This window comes from Sus scrofa, chromosome 6 (genome assembly GCF_054392235.1).
Source record: "Sus scrofa isolate SSC_HxYL_T2T_F1_AM1 chromosome 6, Sscrofa_HxYL_maternal_Yorkshire_Landrace_v2.0, whole genome shotgun sequence".
NCBI lineage: Eukaryota > Metazoa > Chordata > Mammalia > Artiodactyla > Suidae > Sus > Sus scrofa.
In genome coordinates, this window is record NC_139388.1 from 32,495,001 (window position 1) to 32,513,803 (window position 18,803).

At 45.6% G+C, this 18,803-nt stretch overlaps 1 long non-coding RNA gene across 9 annotated transcripts in view; it reads right to left on the reverse strand.

The window, feature by feature from the left end:
* The window catches only part of LOC110260952 (uncharacterized), a 255,028-nt gene that overhangs the window by 223,907 nt on the left and 12,318 nt on the right, over positions 1-18,803 (reverse strand). For 5 of the 9 annotated variants that reach the window (XR_014805883.1, XR_014805884.1, XR_002344593.2 and 2 more), the window contains exons 3-5: positions 15,241-15,367; positions 12,674-12,827; positions 1,464-1,572 (exon numbers count right to left, since the gene is read on the reverse strand). This is a non-coding gene — a long non-coding RNA (uncharacterized LOC110260952). Of the gene's footprint in view, positions 1-1,463; positions 1,573-12,673; positions 12,828-13,960; positions 14,210-15,240; positions 15,368-18,803 lie in introns of all 9 variants that reach the window. The other 4 variants (XR_014805885.1, XR_014805887.1, XR_014805881.1 and 1 more) reach the window with 3 other exon arrangements.

The following is an 18,803-nucleotide window of genomic DNA, read 5'->3' on the forward strand; positions in this document are numbered from 1 at the left end:
TAAAACGGAGGCCAAGTTCATTGGTAAAATGCTGCCTGCCGTTCGCGGGTCTTGCATTTTGTGTATTGCAACACACCGCCTTCCCCGATTTAGATACTGGAAATGCCACGCGATTAGATGAAGACAATCGCTCTTTATCTCTATCTCTGTGATTGTTTTCTCTCTGCCAAATCCTCAGAAGCACTGAACTCTGCACGGAGCTGGCAAATGGGGCTTCTGATTGATTGAAACGTACAGGACGTTGCCAGAGGGCCGCATAGTTAAAATAAAATATACATACAGGGTACAAGAGACGGCCGCTATCAGCCACTGTTAGGCTAAGCAGGGCTTGTCATATGGAATTTCAAAATCAGAGCTCCTTTGGATCATGTAATAATCCGCTGCTAAGTGTGGAGTTGGAAGGCTTCTCCCCAGCCGCTGTCTGACTTCTGCAAAGCCATCGTACAATTTCTAGAAGGAACAACAGAGTTGTTCTGTGCAGCGCCTGATTTTGCCCTACAAGCATCCCCCTTGGTTGGACGCTAGTGATTTAATTAGCTACGCTTTGAGTCAAGGTGAGCCTTCTTTACCTGAAACAGGGCTTTTTCCTGAAACAACTGCCTCCTGATCTTTGCATGAAGCCAGAGCTGGCTCTTTGCTTCCGGGAACTTTGCAAACCTGTCAGGGGCTCCCATACGACTCCACCGTGCTCTTTCTATGAAATTATGAGACATTATCAGATCCGAGCTGTTCTTTTGCTGCAGTGAGATAATTTCTGGAGGCAAGACACCTGGCTGGCCTTGAGTGGTGATTAATTTTAGGTGTTTAGGGTGCAATCATCACTCAGAAAAGAGGTTGAGGGTTGGGATGATAGATGATGGGCAGAAAGGAGATGGCCCGTGGAACTGTTCTACATCATCAGTTCCTCTGATCGCTGGCAGAAGTTCAGAGATAACTTCTTTGCATCTGCCCAGAAGAAACACAGCTACCATAGGCTTTGCAGAGCTCCCTTCTAGAAATAGTTTGAGGACTCTGGCATCTGAGTAGCTGAAGCTGAGAAAGGTCTCTGCTGGCTTTTCAGAGGTGTCTTTGGAAATAACGTGTCTCAATCTTGATTGATTTTTGCATTTCAAGTACATTTACATGGACAAGGGTGTAGTGGGTGCTATGGGGTGTAGCCTGGGTGCCCCTTCAAGGTGGAGACCCTCATGCCTCACCCCTTCATTCCCATCTCACTTTGGAGAGCTGGCTGTTCATCGTGCGCAGCTGCTCCACTCTCGGGGATTAAGGAATAGCTTGGTCAAGGTTATTTCTCCCTCCCTGGCAGCTCAGATCCAAAACTGGACAGTGTTAAGGCACCAAAACCCAGCCTCCTTGTCCGGATTTGTACCATCTCTGAAGGGTCACCCCAGCAACCATGCTCCCCAACCCGCAGCATCAGCCGTGGTCTCTGTCACTGGCCACCATGTCCTCAATCTCCTTACCCCGCAACAGGTGTTGTTTCTGAGAACACGCTCTGCGTGCAAACCTCCATCTCCATTTCCAGAAAATCTCTGCAAACCTGTCAGGGTGTCCTTTAGCCAATATTCATCTCTACAAGAAAGAATATATGATTATGGTAGAGTGGTAGATAAATTTTTGTCCCCCAAATTAATATCTACATTTAAAAAACAGCCAGCCAGCAGCAGATACCCAGTGACGACAGTATCATATATATCAATGTCTCCAGCTTTGATGCCAAACCAGCCCTCTGGTTAAAGCCTACCCAGTGAGCAGGGACATTGCTGAACAACTACTAATCAGGAAAATGCTGTATGGATTAAAGTAAACACTCCAAAAGCATTTTTGCTCAATCAAAGAGATTTAAGGGAAGGGATGCTTATACCAACCCAAAGAGAAAAAATACCCCTTTTGTACTTCAATTAGCAGACAATAATTTGGATAATTGGAAGCAAATGTTTCTTCTTTTATCACATGAATTCCACAGTTCTTGGCCCAATGCTGTCCCCTGCAGGGTAGAAAAAAATCAAATCAGAAGACTGAACCAGTCCTCAGCCAAGAAGCCCTGCGATTACAGCCGAGGGGGAAGAAAGGTGATGTCCCGAAGGCCAGCATTCCCTATCCAGGCCTTCCTCCAGGAAGATGCTGCCATTTCTTGGAATCGCATTTCCTAGTCATGCTGCAAAGCATCACTCCCTGGAAATCCTTTCTGGAGCAAGCACTACCAGCTTCATGGATTTCCTTGGTTAAATGTCAAAAGAGTCAAGACAGGAGTTCCCGTCATGGCTCAGTGGTTAACGAACCCCACTGGCATCCATGAGGACATGGGTTCGATCCCTGGCCTCACTCAGCGGGTTAAGGATCTGGCGTTGCCGTGAGGTGTGGTGTGGGTGGCAGATGCGGTTTCAATCCAGCATTGCTGTGGCTGTGGTGTAGGCCGGCGACTTCAGCTCCAATTGGACCCCTAGCCTGGGAACCTGCAGGTGGGGCCCTAAAAAAAGACCAAGAAATAAATAAATAAATAAAAGAGTTAGACCATTTGCTTCTTCCCAGTGAAGGGCATGACATTGTTTCGAGAAATCGGCCAACCCAAGCTGGAGGCTGGCAAAGCAAACACCCTCTCAGCTGGGAAAGGACATTTTTTAAGAGGTAAGTAGCAAAGGACCAGAGGGAATGCTCTCAGCTTGGGTCAAGAAAGAAAACCGGTAGCTCTACGCTGTTGTTAGAAGCTGGCTGCTTTCTGAGAGCATGAGCAGGACAGTCAATATGCTGGGGGCTTGGGGGGGGACGAGAAAAGACGAGAAAGTCTCACTCTGGGTCCTCCCAAGATCAGAAGCAGCCTGGACTGTGCTCTCCCCTCACAGAGGATGGCGCTGGCAGCCAGGCGGTGGCCCTGGGGGATTCCGCTCCTATCCTGGCTCCGCTTTGTCACCACTGTCTTCCCAGGAGCCCGAGAAACACCCCTTGGGAAGGGAAGCGTCACCTCTATTTGCACAGAGGAGAGATGGATTTTACAAGTTTCCTGCATCCTGGGTGCAAAAGCTAAACACCACGCCCCATAGCTCTTTACATCTTCATCCTCAGTCTTCTCGCAGCATCCTGCCAGTTTCAGCTGATGGTCTGCCCCGTCTCTATACCCACGGGTGGTGATGGTGGACAAGGCAACAAAAATCCTTTCCCTTAAAATGGTCCATTGAATCCTCACAGCAACATCGCAGGGCGAGTGTTATTATTATCTTATTTATTTTAATTTTTTTGTCTTTTTTAAGGCCACACCCATGGCATATGGAAGTTTCCCGGCAAGGGGCCAAATCGGAGCTACAGCTGCCAGCCTACACCACAGCCACAGCAAGGCCAAATCCGAACCACGTCTGCAACCTGCACCCCAGCTCACGTAGAAGTTACCCTGTGTCAGTCCCGGGCTGGGGACACGAAGTTGACTGTGGCTCCAGTTTTAGAGGGACTTACAGTGTGGCTGGGAGAAGGGGGTCTCTGGTCTTGAGGGTCCTGCCTCCCTCCATCCCTCCACCCCACCCCCAGTTCCCGCTGTTGCTCCGAGGGGTCACTGGGCTGGCTGAGGCCCAGCTCTCAGAGAAGCCACTCAGTTGTAGAGTGAGCAGCTGGCAGCTGCCCTGATTTTCCTGCTAATGGGAACTTGCGCACGCATCTGTTCCATCCCTAACATCTCATCTTCAGTCATTTTCTGAGCCTCCTGTTTCTGAAGTTATGGAAATAAGCCTCATTCTTACCCTCCAAGCAGATATCCCAGGCCTCTGTTTTGGGCCCCCTCTAGTCTGTTTTGGGACCCAGGAGTCACACTGTTTCTAGAAGACAGAGCGTTTCACCACCTCCCAAGAGTATTGGCCGCTCCGGCCACCGCATGGTGTCACAGCACCTCAATGGGCTGGGGACCCCGTAGTGGAGGTGGAAGGTCACATTTCCGCTGGTCCCAGGCTCTCTGCCCTAACATCACCCCTGGGTCTCGGGCTCTGGGCAACTCAGCAGAGAGGAGGTGTTAAAGGCCCCACAAGGAGCTTATAGATTAGTCTAGAAGTCATGAGGCATGAAAACCCAGGACTCAAATGGAATTGTGGTCAGGCTTGGGAGGGACCTCTTACCATGTCCAATGCCAACAGTGCATTTAAATGTCCCACCTTAGGCGAAGGCTAAACAGGGACCAGGAAAATAAAGCTCTGGCATTGGCATCTTTATTCACTTACTTTTCCCACATGTATTCATTCAGGGATAGTTTATTAAGCTCCTGCCACACGTTGGAGACAGGCATTAAGCAAATAATTGGATAAATAAATGGCAGCCCTGGAGTTCCCATTGTGGCTCAGCAGAAACGAACCCAACTCATATGCAGAGGATACGAGTTCGATCCCTGATCCCTGGCCTCGCTCAGTGGTCTAAGGATCTGGCATTGCCATGAGCTGTGGTGTAGGCTGCAGAGCCTGCTGGGATCTCGTGTTGCTGTGGCTGTGGCTGTGGCCGGCAGCTACAACTCCAGTTTGATCCCTTGCTTGGGAACTTCCATATGCCACAGGTGCAATCCTAAAAAGAAAAGATAAATAAATAAATAAATAAATGGAAGCCCCAAGGCTCTCACCCTCACCCTTCTGGGCAGTCAAGCCCCTTCATGCCTCCCCTCCCCTGCCCAGAGTGGGTGGGTGGTCTCTGTGGGCAGCAGAAGTCCCAGGGGGGAAGCCCTGTCTGGCACTCTAGCTCCTTCCCCAAGCAGAATATCTTAGTTCCTGAGCATCTAACTACCCGCCCATTCCTGTAAGACCACTCCCATGTCCCCACAAGAATCCCTGGTTGAAAAACCAGTTGTCCTTATTTTGTCCATCTGTCCCCAATGTAAGCAGCCCAGGGTAGTTACAACAAACTGCCCTGCTCAACTGCCAGCAAAGCACACACACTTCTCTTCTAAGGGGGAGCCGTCGGACCTCAGGAACTTCAGTCTACAAGCATAGGCTGCTATGGAGCACAGGGTTTACAGGAGGAGAGCCAGATATAACACCTGCTTTACACAGACTTGCTGATAAGGTGTCATTTTAGTTACAGTGTCCCTTGAACCACACCCACAATCCTCAAGAACTTTCTGGAGTTAGATCGAAGTTGGAAACATGGATCTCCTGCATGAGAAGCTTTCCACCTTCCATCTGTTAGATGCTTTGACCCTTCCCAAACACCATCAAGAGATAAAAGTTAATCTACTCGAAGAGACGCACAATCTTTCGGAAGAGAATGGGGACCACTGTGTAGCCTCTTATTACTCAAGAGTTTTACCTTCAAGAGTCAGGCTTGATGGGTACCTGGGCAGGAGAATCGTGGAGAATAATATCCTGGCACAACCAGGAAGGTCTATATCCCAGCAGAAGTAGCTGGAAATTAGGCAAAATGAACTTTGAGGAATGGGGTCAGGTGACCTTGTCGAGACATGGCTCACATCCATGACCCATCAGCTTGAACACAGACTTTGGCCTGAAACTTGCTAGGAAGATACTGTTACCTAATGGTCACCCTTAGCCAGGTGACTAGGGTCCACTAGGATCCAGTGGACCCGAGTCCTCTCTCCATTCAGTTGTCAGTTTGACAATTATTTGTTGAGTGCTGTTATATACCAGTTACTTGTCTAGATATTGGGCACATTGCAATGAAAAAAATCAAAAGTCCCTGCCTTCAAGGAACCTGCTTTCTAGTTGAGAAGACAAACAATACATTAGACAGTGTGAACTAGAAACAGTATATACGTAAAATGCATGGTCAGTGAAATAACAAAGAACGCTAAAGAAAAAACAATATAGCAGGGCAAAGGGGCTGGAAGTATCTGAATGATAGAAAGTTGAAATTTTAAATGGAAGACCGGAGAAGGGTATTGGAATTTTTTAAATTATTATTATGCCTTTTGAGAAAGGCAGAAAGACCAAAAAAAAAAAAAAAAAATCCACAAAAACCCAAACTCCTGGCCAGGTTAGCTTATGGCTAATACCCACAAGCCAATCTCTTCTCCTCTTCATAGCTAGAGTCTTTATCATACAAATTTACATTTGGGATGAAGATGCTGACCAAGTTCTCCGAGATCAAGGAAAATGTCTCTTTTTTTGTAAGTGAACCAAGCGAATGGAAGCCCAGATTGTGGAGGGGTTTCTCTCAACCACCGACCAAGCTGAGTCACAAGTAGTCAGAATATATTTAAAAGCCAATACGTTTTCAAACATAACAAATAGAACCGTAGCATCCTATACATTATGCCTTAAAAACCTTAAACCTTAGAAAGATTTTATAAAGTTAGTGAGGACCCAGCAGTTCCTGATGGGCATAGGGGGTTAATGGTCTATGTGGAGGTTCCAGTTTGATCTCTGGCCCCGAGCTGTGGGTTAAGGATCCTGCATTGCTGCAAGTGTAGTGTAGGGTGCAGCTCCAACTTGGATTTGATCCCTGGCCTGGAATTTCCATATGTCAAGGGTGCTACCCAAAAAAGAAAAAAAATCAGTGAGGACCCAATGCATGGGTCCCCACGCCTTGGCTTATGAACGCTCACCCCTATTCCCACTTTTGCCCTGCCCTGGGCTATGCGGCAGGGGCTGACTAGTGCCCGGCCATCAGGGAGTCAGTGCCCAGGAACACAGCCATGGGCTGTGCTGTAGGTCACAGACACAGCTCAGATCTGATGTTGCTGTTGCTGTGGCATAGGCTGGCAGCTACAGCTATGATTCGAACCCCTAGCCTGGGAGCTTCCACATGCTGCAGGTGTGGCCCTGAAAAGAAAAGAAAAGAAAAGAAAAATAGCTCAGGGCTGAGCCTTAAGAGATCTGTGTATAAAAATCTCTGAGCTCCCTTATAAACCACAGAAAAAAAGTCATGAATCCATCTGGGGCCATGCCAGTGAATGAAAGCTCTATCAGTCCCCTGTACCTGCCCTCATGAATCCCTATCAACATTCTTCCATGAAGGACTCACCTTTGCTCCCTGACTACTGGACACAAGTCAGGCTGCTTACCTGCCTTTCTGAAGATGGTCCACCCCTTGACTCCTGGGCCCCAAACACTTGGAGCTATATTTGGGGGGCCTCCTTTTGAGATCAAGACTGAGGGCTCCCTTGCTAACAAGCCCCTCTGTTTTCTCATTTGATGTCACCACCTTCTTCACCAGCATCTCAAAGAGCTTCCAGAAATTTGCACCTTGTGAGGACCTTGGCAGCATTTTTAAAAAATGGGATAGATGTATGATGACACAAGAACCACAAGTGCCTGCATCCTCATGGGTACCAGTCAGATTCGTTTCCACTGCACCACAATGGGAACACCCTAAAACAGTAAAGCTTTAATAATAATATAAAAAATCAATGGACACACACATGTGCCAAAAAAAAAAAAAAAAAAAAAAAAAACCTTGGAAACCTACCATATACTTCCTAGATTTGATCATCTGAAAACATTTCCTTTCATATATTTCCAAAGGTATGAGGTTTTTTCTTTTTTTTTTTCTGTCTTTTGTCTTTTTTAGGGTCTTACTCATGGCATATGGAGGTTCCCAGGCTAGGGTTCAAATCGGAGCTACAGCTACCAGCCTACACCACAGCCACAGCAACACCAGATCCGAGCCACATCTGCAATCTACACTACAGCTCATGGCAACATCAGATCCTTAAGCCACTGAGTGAGGCCAGGGATCAAACCCACAACCTCATGGTTCCTAGTCGGATTCATTTCTGCTGCACCACAACGGGAACTCCCTTTTTTCTCTTCTCTATTTTTTAAATAAACATTAGCTGGAGGTCCACTTGGGAACTGGTTATCTGGAATAGTGGCACTTTTACCCAGGTTCATCTCCCACCCCAGCCATCCTTTGTCCTATATCGCTATCCGTGTCCAACCAGACTTTCTGCCACACCAAACTGTTGTCATTGCACGAATGCTGTGAGGAGCCACTAGGCACACCGTGGGCTCTCAATAAGTATTTGTTGAATCAAGAAACAAAAATCTCCCTTTTTTTGTGGCAGTTCCCAGGCCAGGGATCGAACCCGCGCCATAACAATAACCAGAGCCACTGCAGTGACAACACAGGATCCTTAACCCGCTGAGCCACTAGGGGACTTTGAGATCTCCCTTTTCGAACAAAATTCTTTCTCTGAGTAGAAAAACACTCCCATATCAACAACATGAAAATGCAACCCCCCAGCTCCGGTGGTGGGGGAGGGTCTTGTGGCAAAAAGCTGATTTCTGGTTCCAGCTGCCACTCTGAAGGGCATGGTTGGTGGTCTTCAGTGCCAGTCTCAAGAGTGAGAGCAGACGTGTAAAGCAAACACAGGATTTCAGAGCTATCAACTGCTTTTTGTTTGTTTGTTTGTTTCTGGGGCTGCAGGGGCAGCATATGGAAGTTCCCAGGCTAGGGGTCAAATGGGAGCTGCATCTGCGACCTACACCACAGCTCCCGGCAATGCTGGATCCTTAATCTACTGGGTGAGGCCAGGGATCAAACTTGCGTCCTCATGGGTACTAGTCAGATTTGTTACCACGGAGCCACAATGGGCACTCCAGGACTATCAGCTGTTTATTGTGTGCCAAGAAAGACTATTCATTGCCCAGGCAGACCCCTCAGTCCCTGTGGTTCCTTCCTTCCTCCTGGGCGTCATGCAGTTATTTTTTCTTGGTGGCGGTGTGAGTCATCGCTGGGTGGCAGGGCGTAGACTGGGCTGGGCAGTGATTGCCCCCAGGAGACGAGGCCAGCCAGGGCAGGGTGGATGCCTGCTGCCATTCATTTTTAGTGAATGAGCACCGGAATTCTACCCAACACCGAGGTTATGTGCCAGCCTGCCACCTCCTGGGCCAGACAGAGCTTCAAAGCGAGAAACTAAACATCAGGAGAATTCAAAGCTTTGTCTGCTGGGAGGAGAATTTTGGAGGGCTTGCCTGCCTAGATTGGTGCCACAGAAGGCCCCAAAGAAGCATCTTGGAATTAACTCATGCGGGTACCACAGAAGGACCGGGGTGCCTGGGACCCTGACTTCCAGGAAAGAGTAGCACGGAACACTTGTAAGGTGTGGATGCACAGATCTGAGACTTACAGATGTGGGTTGGAAGCCTGGCTCTACCACTTCCTGATTATGTGACGATAATCCCCTTAATGCCGCCCCCCTCTGGGTGTCTGTGTTCCCATCTCTAAAATGGGACAGTACTAGTCTTGAGCTCCTGAACTGTGTGGATTGAATGAGATCCCTGGCATAAAACCCTTAACATAGTAGATGCTCAATAAACAGAAGTTATGGTTGGTATCAGCATCCCTGCCTTCATGACTGGGGTGGCGGGGGTGGTGAGCAGGTTTCTCCAGACCCACAAGACACCCCCCACTTCCCGTCCCATCTGTCAAGGTTGCTCTGTTACTCTTGACCCTCTGACGAGGCAGACACAGATGCCATCTGGGAGGGGTAACGTATCTGATTTGCTCTGTCACCTTCTGGCTTGGGGCAGGTCTCTCCACCTTTTCATAGCTCCACTTCATCACCAGAAAACAGGGACAAGACTCCTTACGTTCTGGGGCTGTGGTGAGCATCACTTAATGTCGGGAGTCTGCATAGCAGCATGCCGTCAGGTTGTTTTAAGCATCTAGTAACCAACAGTTTGGTGGGCTATGAAGGTAGAGATTAATATTGACCATTGACAGCCAGCAGAGCCCTCAAACAATTTCTATCTGAAGGAAAGGCCTTGGCTATGGAGCACTGCCCGGCAAGGCCATAATCAATAGGCTTCTAAATCCTAATAGGACAGTGGGATGGACGGATTCTACATAGTCAAAATCTCATCCTATCCTCACAGAATCTTCTTCATGGAGGAAGACAATGAAGAGTTTCTTCTCTTTTACAGAGCAGATCCTAGGGACTCAAGCATATTGTGAGATCACACAGCTAATGCCTGACAAAGTGACCTTCCAAACCTGGATAAAACCAGGAAGGCCAGCGGAACTTCTACTGACCCAGTGGATCACAGCCCAGGACAATGTTGCTGGCCAGGGGACATCTGGCCAGGGGACAGCTGGCTATGCTTGGAGACATTTTTTGGTTGTCACAGCTGAGAAGGAGAGATGCTAAATATCTTCTAATGCGTAGGACAGCCTCCTTGCCCCCAGGAATGACCCAGCTAAAAATGTCACTCGTGCTGTGGGTGAGAAACCCTGCACTATCCTCTAGCTGCTTCCAATCGAGGTGTCCTGACCTTCAAGGTCAGAGAGCTATATGGAAGGAAGACAGAAAGCAAAGACAGAGGTGAAGAAGGGAGGCACAAATAACACATTTCACCTTCCCCAGCAAGGGAATGCAGCAGAGGAGATGCTGTGCCGTCTGAGCCCAGGTCTTAATGGGCCTAGGATGGTCCACCTCTGCTCTCTTGCAACAGAGCCAGTTTGACTATCTTGAGACTAGATCCACCTGCCCTACCCAAGCTGCCGCTCAGTGACACCAGGTGGAGCAGGGATGAGCTATCCAGCTGAGTCTAGCGAGAATAAATGGTTGTCATGGTTGTTTTAAGTGACTCTTTTTGGGAATCTCAATGACAAAAAAAAAAAAAAAAAAAAAAAAAAACAAAAACAAAATGTCAACAAGGCTTTTTGAGACAATTGCATTGGTGAGAACATACTGGTTTGCATCAAAAGCCATTTAAAATGAAACGGCCATTTAAAAAAAAATAAGTAAATAAAAAGAGGGCCTCTGGGCCGCCAACATTCTATAAGACATACTCAGCTACAAATATGAGCCAATTCTTATGACAATGGAAGAACCTCTCAGAGGACAGAGCCAAGAGCCAGAGAGTTGAGGCAAAAGCTGAAAAGAAAATGGAATTAGGGACCCTGTGCTAGGGAGAAGAACTGGGTTGTGATCAACTGATATTTCACGAGCCCTCTCTTCCCCAGAGGACAAGGCCCTGGCAACGTATGTCCAGTTGGATTTCAGAATTGCTATGGGCTAAGATGTGCTTTGTGTTTCTCATTCTTCTCCTTTTTGAGAGAAAGTATCTATCGCAGTTACCCTAATCCCGTTTCACCACTGTACATCAGGGGTAGGAGTGCAGCTAACTTGTCCTTTTACTTATTACTTTATAACTCTTGCAGGAACTTCTCCTGAGGAGTTTTATGTGCATCTGGACCCGATTTCAATGACTACCCTTGAATTTCTACCTAATGATGTAATGGTCTGTGATTTGTGCAGGAGGAAGGGTATTTTGCATGCGGGAGGAAAGTGATTGTTGTGACTACAAGGACGATTGTGGTAGATGGTTTTGAAAAATGACTGCAAAAATCCCTCTCATCCTCAACACCCTTTTATAGTGTGTGAGTCACTTTTCCCATCAAGAGAGGGGAGTCTCTTTCCCCTCCTCTTGCATCTGGATGGCCCTGTGTCTTCCTTTGACCCTTAGAACGTGGCAGAAGTGACGTTGTTCCACCTGTCAGGTCAGACCTCCAGAGCACTGGCACCTTCTCATCTCCTTCCTAGAACACTCTTGCCCCCATGGAAGGAGGCTCAGTCTAGGTTATTGAAGGTCAGGAGACCACATGGAGAGAAAAATCTCATGGAAGAGATCCAAGGTACCTATGCAACAGCTGGCATCACTGAGGCCATCTTGGATCCTCCAGCCCCAGTCAAGCCACTCCAGCCAACTCCACATGGAGCAGAAATGAGTCATTCCTGCTGAAGGGAAACCTGCCCAAATTGCCAACCCACAAAATCATGAGCAATAAAAAGGTTGTTTTGAACCCCTAAGTTTTGGGGGTGATTTGGTATGCAGCAATGGATAATGGAAACAAGTGGTTTGTTCAAATGCTTTCTTAACTGAATCTGATGACGTCGCTTCCAAGTCAATCCAAATCAAAGCTGAGCTATCAGAAATGACATATCTGAGCCCCACACTTCATCAGTAGCCTGACTTCCCGACAGGCCTTGAAACAGCTCCCAACACATGTGCTGGGAAGCTCAGTGGGGAACCAGAAGCTGCTACCAAGAGCAGTCCCTTTGCCAAGTTGACATCTTCCTTCTTTAACTTCCCAGGAAAAATGAGGAGTGGAGGACGAGAGAGGAAGAAATGGCACAGGTGCTCTCCTATTTCCAAATTCCAATGAGGATTTTGTGTGTGTGCTAATTTTCCTTTTTAGCTACCTCTGCTGACCAGCTGGGAGGCACCAAGCATGTTACACCAGCATTTAAGGAAAGTTCCCTTGAAATCTCTACTTAGCAGATGACCAAACTGGGACTCCCAGGTATTATGTGATTTTGTCGAAGTCATTCGACTAGAAGGAGGGGGACCTGGGATAGGAACCCAGTGTTTCTGGCTTCAGAAGCACGCCCTTAGCCTCTGTATTTTCAGGTAAGACATCTATAAGCATGCCATTCACCCTGCTGTGCACCCTTCACGGGTCCTGGCCACACCAAGCTCAGAACACAGAAATATAATTTGTAAAACCTGCATGCTTAGACAGCCAAAAGAACAGCAAGGAGTGGCTTGAGATGGTCATGAACCCAGGCTGGGGTGAGGTGCACTAAAGGCAGATGACAGAAAGAAGGGAGAGGGGAGCTTTGAACAGAAGAAGAGGCAAAATTTATTAAGGATTTGATTCTGGTTGACTCTACGCTAGGAAGTAGGTATATTTGTCCTACTTTATCAATAAGGATTCTGACACTCAAAGAAACTGAGGAACTCACCCAAGGTCACTTGGCCAGTAAATGGCAGAGAAAAAGTTCAAATCCAGGTGCTTCCAGTGCCAAAGTGTGTTCCTTTTCCACGAATTGGAATGGCTGTCAGAAGAATGGGGCCACCAAACACCTCTTCCAGGACTGGCTGGAGTGGAGTATCCTTCTGCACGAGCAAAGAGAATTTTCCTTTGGCTCCATCCCTATAAGGTTTGGCCATCAAAGCTCTAAGCAGCTATGTCTGACTCTCCAAATAAAGCTGGTTTGTAAACTAGCTTGAAGAAATCAAAGTGTATGACTCTAACAAATCACATAACCCCAAATGTCCTGGATAGGATGCCCAGGAATCTCACTCTATTTTGGAGTTTTCCTGATAAGCCCTTAGTTCATTCCTTTGACAGTTTTGATTAAACACACACCTCATCTCAGCGCTACTCTGCTTCCCCAAGATGCGTTAACAAGACAAAATCCCTGTCCTCATGAGATAGATCTGTGTTCCAGTGCAAGAGAAAGACCCCATCCAGCTTTCTTCCCAAATCTCCTTTCCCCCAAAATAGAAACCAGCCCAAGATGGGCTGAAGAAGAAGGGAAAGAGCAAACTCTTCGTCAGCCTCCTTTCTCCATTTAACAAAATCTAAACAAGTTAAATGTGGGTTGAAATCTCATCGTGGTATGATTTTGACCCACTGCCTCCCGCCCTCATCAGGAGGTCAAGTTGTGGTTCAAGCCTTCTTGGCACACCCTGACTAAGGAGCCCTTGACCCCCACCCCCACAGCCTGGCTGACCGCAGAAATCCTCGCTCAGAGCCTTCCTCCAGGGCTCAGCTCCGCAGTGTCTCTTAAAAATGCACCAAGAGAGCTCTGAGACATATTTTCCCCCTTACTGACAGCAATTAATGTGCCACAAGCCATTGCTGAAAGTAGTTGCTTACTTTAAAGCAACTCAAAGGGGCTATTTCATGTCCTAGGCCCATTCATTAGGATGTTGATTCACCCTTCACAGAAGCAATTGAAACCCTGTTTAGGACAGTGACCAGGGGGGCCAACTTTAGCTTCGTTCCTTGGACTTGGAGGTTATTTACTGCTTTGTCATCCTGAGGAGGGCAAGCAAGCATCTTATTTTGATATTTAATTCAAAGGCAGAGGAATGGAGAGAGTGGAGGGGAGTGAAATGAAAAGTTAGCGTTGGTATCATTGGCAAGAGTTTGTAAGGTCACCAGAGAGTCATCCACCCTCCCAGATGACAATCTCTCTTCTCCTGCCCACCCCAAAAAGTAGTAGTTATAAAAGGGAAAATACCAATTGTTGTCTTGTCAAACAAAAAAACGAAGCATTGTGTTTCGCATGAACACCCAGTAGCTTCCACCAATTTTGCAAAGCATGTTTCCCTTTGGGCGGGGATTGTCAAGTCTTCCCTGCTATTACATCCTTCCATTGACATGCTGGGGGCCCCAGGGGAGGGCAAATCCACCGATATTTGTAACTCTAAAAGTTCATTTGCGTCATTTGCGTCCAACCTGGGTCATTATTCTAGGCTGAAACCACATCCTGCAAAACGAAAACAACAAGGAGACCTTTGACCAAAAACTGGGGAGGAGGTGGGAGAAGAAGCAAAGGAGCTGGCACACTGTTAAGGTGTTAAAAGACACAGCTTGTGTTCCAGGGGTTTTTAGAAACAAACTCTCCCTGCAGTGCAATGTAATTACAACCTTTTCTTGGCTAAGTGTAGTACCCTGGAGATTACTATAAGTAACTTATAATAGAATTTTTATTAGCGGTAGTAATTTTTTATGATAATTAGAGTAATCTGCAGCCCATAAAATCAGAAGATATATAGTTATATCTTTGGTACAGGAAAAGTGTTTCTTCCCACTATGGAAACACCATAAATGGCAAATGCAGCTTTATGGCTACCGTTGGCTTTTATGCCTGGCTGTTTGGTGTCCCTTTCCTTATTAACACTCTTCATTACTTTGGCTGTAAACATTTGATGACAAACTCAAAGTGTGCTCAATGCCATCAAAAGGCGGCAGAGGCATCTATTTAGAAGCACCTGCTACCTTCCCCCTCCCCTGCTTTCTCTCCTCTGTTCGAACATTTCCCAAAGTCCAAAGTCAAGGCCATTTGTTAGCCAGCTCCCCCCCACCCCCGCCCCCCAACCCTAAGCTCAGCCCTCAGAACCTCTGTGTTTTGGGTCTGACACAGAACTATTACAAAAAGATCCAACTTGGCCATAATTTCAGGAGATCTAATGGGGCTACCTGAGTCTGCCCAGAGGAGGATGGAAAAAGACTTGAAAAGAATATTCATGTCTATACTGGCTATGCAATAGTAAATGGATGTTACGCTAGTTCCTGTAACAAATAAACCCCTGCATTTCAGTGGCTTAACATGATAGATGTTTATTTGAGGCTCACCTATTAAGTACAAATGAAGCTGGTCAGAGAGAATTTTTCCTCCTAGTGGTGATATAGAGACCAAAGCTCCTTCTATCTTAAAACTCTGCCATCCCTTGGGGTCCCATAGTAACCTGCATCCATTTGTCAAAAACAGAAGGAGAGATGGAAGAGGGCACTCACTCATTTAAAACCCCATCTCAGACGTGATGCTCTTGATTGGTAGGAACTCGTCACATGACCACAGCCAGGTGCAAGGGGTTCTGGGAACTTTAGTTCTGGGCGTGGCAGCTGCCCTACTTCAAGAACTCTATAAAAGAGGAAGCAAGACTTTTGTTGAGTAACTGGTCCATCCCTATCATACTGAAGAGGACACAGTCTGTATTTACACAGACTATAAGGGAAGATGAATGCAGATGCCAAGCTCTTCACAGAAACAGCATAAGGTGTGTAACGTTTAAGAACAAATTCTAAAGTCTAGCCAGCTGTGCTCAAAGCCAACCTTTTCCCTTTATTGTCATTACATTATTGTTCAGGTTGTTTAACCACTCTGAGCCTCAGCAGATTCAGCTGGAGTCTGGGAATAAAAACAGTGGCCTGAATAATAAGTTATTCTATACAGTGTTCTAAGCGTGCTATATGTGTTAATTCCTTTAATACACATTGCAACTCTATACAATGAGTTAAGTAAGTTGCTTATGGTCACACAGGTTATAGAGAAATCAGGATTCAATCCTAGACCTTGTAGTCATTAGCCACACAGCCTCCATAATGAGAATGTCTATCTCATAGAGTTGTTGTGAAGATTACATAGGATGATAAGTGGCATAAGATTTTGACAACAAATGAGCACTTAATTTGTTTACCTCATTATTTATTTATGCCACCAAATATCTCTTTCATCAGCTGGTTAGAAGGAATATCCACAATTATAACCTGTGTTTTGGGTTAAGATAGGTTTTTTTAAAGGCTATTCTGCCTAAGTCTATTATCAAAAGATACTCTTTTAAAAAGGACTCTATGGTCAAATAAAGGTGGAGATGCTGATTATCCTATTTTTGGAGATTCATAGGCATGTTGGCCAATGAAAGGCTCTGATAAGTTCTGCAATATAGAAACTTTTTTAATTTTGCAAATTTCCAATGTATTTGCTTTTGAACCTCCCAACGTATGTAGCCTGAGAAGCTAGTCTTCCATTTAATACACTTTATTACACCTTGGGTGATGTTATATTGTCTTCAGGAATTGTCACCTGAAAAGTGTGTGTCTGAAAGCTATGCCTACAAAACATATTTGCGGATGAGCCTTAGGAATTTGGATCAAGAGACTGATATTTTGTAAATGTGTCTGTTTCTACTTATCAAGGATTTTCTTTTGAGGAGGGGGTGGTATCTATTTACTGCCTTTCCCAGAAATTCCTGGTGATGTTTTTATTGACATCATCAAAAAGCGTTAATTATAGCTCTGTTGAGGTCTTAAGGCCTTCTATTTCCCTTATCTTCAAGCCTAAGGAATAACTCTGTGCACACTATGGAGGGATTGGCAATAGCCATTGCACAGGAAGGAGATAGGAAACCAGTTCGAATTCCCTTTTAGCTTCATTATTTCATTTGGAAATGAATATAACCTTATGACCATGTCCCCAAGTCAACCCCCCCCAGACCTTGATTGTTAAATCAACCAGAAGTCTTCTGATTAGAATTCTCAATTAACCAGAAATGCATCCCTTCACTATTCGTTGAAGAGGAAAAGCAGATAAATGACAAATTAATAACAGCAATTTTAGTACAAATAGGAAGATATTTTCCATAAGAATGACAAAGATAGTATCCTTAATGACTAAACAGGTCATAAAAATCAGTAAAAAAAGATTCATAGAAAATATAGTCAAAAGACAGGAACAGGTTAGGTACAGAGAATGCAAACATAAAAAGTCAACATAATAAGTCCTTCTGGTAATCCAAAGAAAAAAATAAACACTGTGAAAACCCAATTTTTCAGTTGGCAAATGAATAAGGATGAAAATATCCTCCATGTTTGTCAGGCATAAAAATACTGATGCCCACTGGCTTTGTTTAGCCACTTCTAGAAAGGGATCCTAAAAAAATCAGAGAATCAAATACACACATATTTGATTTATGTGCATACATGCATAAATCCAATCTACATATAGATTTATGTATAGAAGTATTTATTGCTGTGATATTTGTAATCTTGAATGAAAAAGATTAGCCTAAGTGCAGAGAAAGATCTGGGAATACCATGGCTCTCCACAGTGGAATGTTATAATTAGCGAGTATAAAATGATATTTCCCAAACAAATTAATGATAAAGGAAAATCTCCTATAATTCATCATAAGACAAATAACAAGATATGAAACTACATTTATGCTATTAACGCAATTCTGTAGATACAAGAAGGACAGAAGGAGAAAGAAAGGGAAGGAGAAAAAGGAAACAACTATAATTCAAATATTAACAGTGGCCGTTTCTGGCTTTAAAATTAGAAGTTAGTTCGCTGTGTAATTTCTACCTCTCTATGTTTTCCAGCATTTCTGTGATGACTGTGAATGATGTTTATAACCAGAAAAATGAAATAAAAATGACAAAAATCAAAGAAGCCATGTTCCGATCCCTGCCGATTCAGGTCAGCTCTCTCTCCCTTTCACACCCAAGCTGGTATATCGTGAAAACTGATGTTTATTCAGAAGAGCAACCCAGCAGCCCTGAGAGAGCCTCACTCACTGAGAAAATATTCACTGAATTTGCCACACTGAACTTCCTGAGGCAGGAATGTGAAACACCACATCTTGGAAAGATTTTCAGCAATAAGATTTGAAACCAAAAGACTTTTGGGCCAGCCTTCATTTAACCAAAATAGTCATGGTCACTGCAGTAACGCATTAACCAAGAATCCTGGTCAGCTGAGATTCTACCGTGTCAATGGTTTGTCTGCTACTCTGGCTAATTCATAATCTGCCTTTTTTAAAAGAACATGGAATTAAAGCCCAACTACATTTCTTAGTCCTGAAACACCTCTTCTACTCTCTCCTGTGGCACTTTGTGTCCATGAAATCCCATAGTTTTGAAGTTCCCATTATGGCTCAGCAGGTTAAGAACTTGACTCTTGCCCATGAGGATGTGGATTCACTCCCTGGCCTTGTTCAGTGGGTTAAAGATCTGGCATTGCCACAAGCTGCAGTGTAGATGACAGATGTGGCTTGGATCCAGGGTTGCTGTGGCTGTGGTGTAGGCCTCAGCTGCACCTCGATTCAACCCCTAGCCCCACGAACTTCCATACGCCTCAGGAGCGACCATAAAAAGAAAAAAAGAAAGAAAAAAAAAAAAAGAGTTCCCGCTGTGGCACAGTGGGTTAAGAGTCTGACTATAGCAACTTGGGTTGCTGCACAGGTGTGGGTTCAATCCCTAACCCTGAACATGGGCTAAGGATCTGGCACTGGAATTCCCGTGGTGGCTCAGTGGTTAGTGAACCCGACTAGTATCCATGAGAACGAGGGTTCAATCCCTGGCCTTGCTCAGTGGGTTAAGCATCTGGTGTTGCCGTGAGCTGTGGTGGAGCTTGCAGATATGGCTTGGATCCCGAATTGCCGTACCTGTGGCATAGGCCAGCGGCTACAGCTTCAATTCAACCCCTAGCCTGGGAACTTCCATATGTCTTGGGTGTGGCCCTAAAAAGACCAAAAAAAAAAAAAAAAAAAAAAAAACTGATGTACATCAGTGCCCCC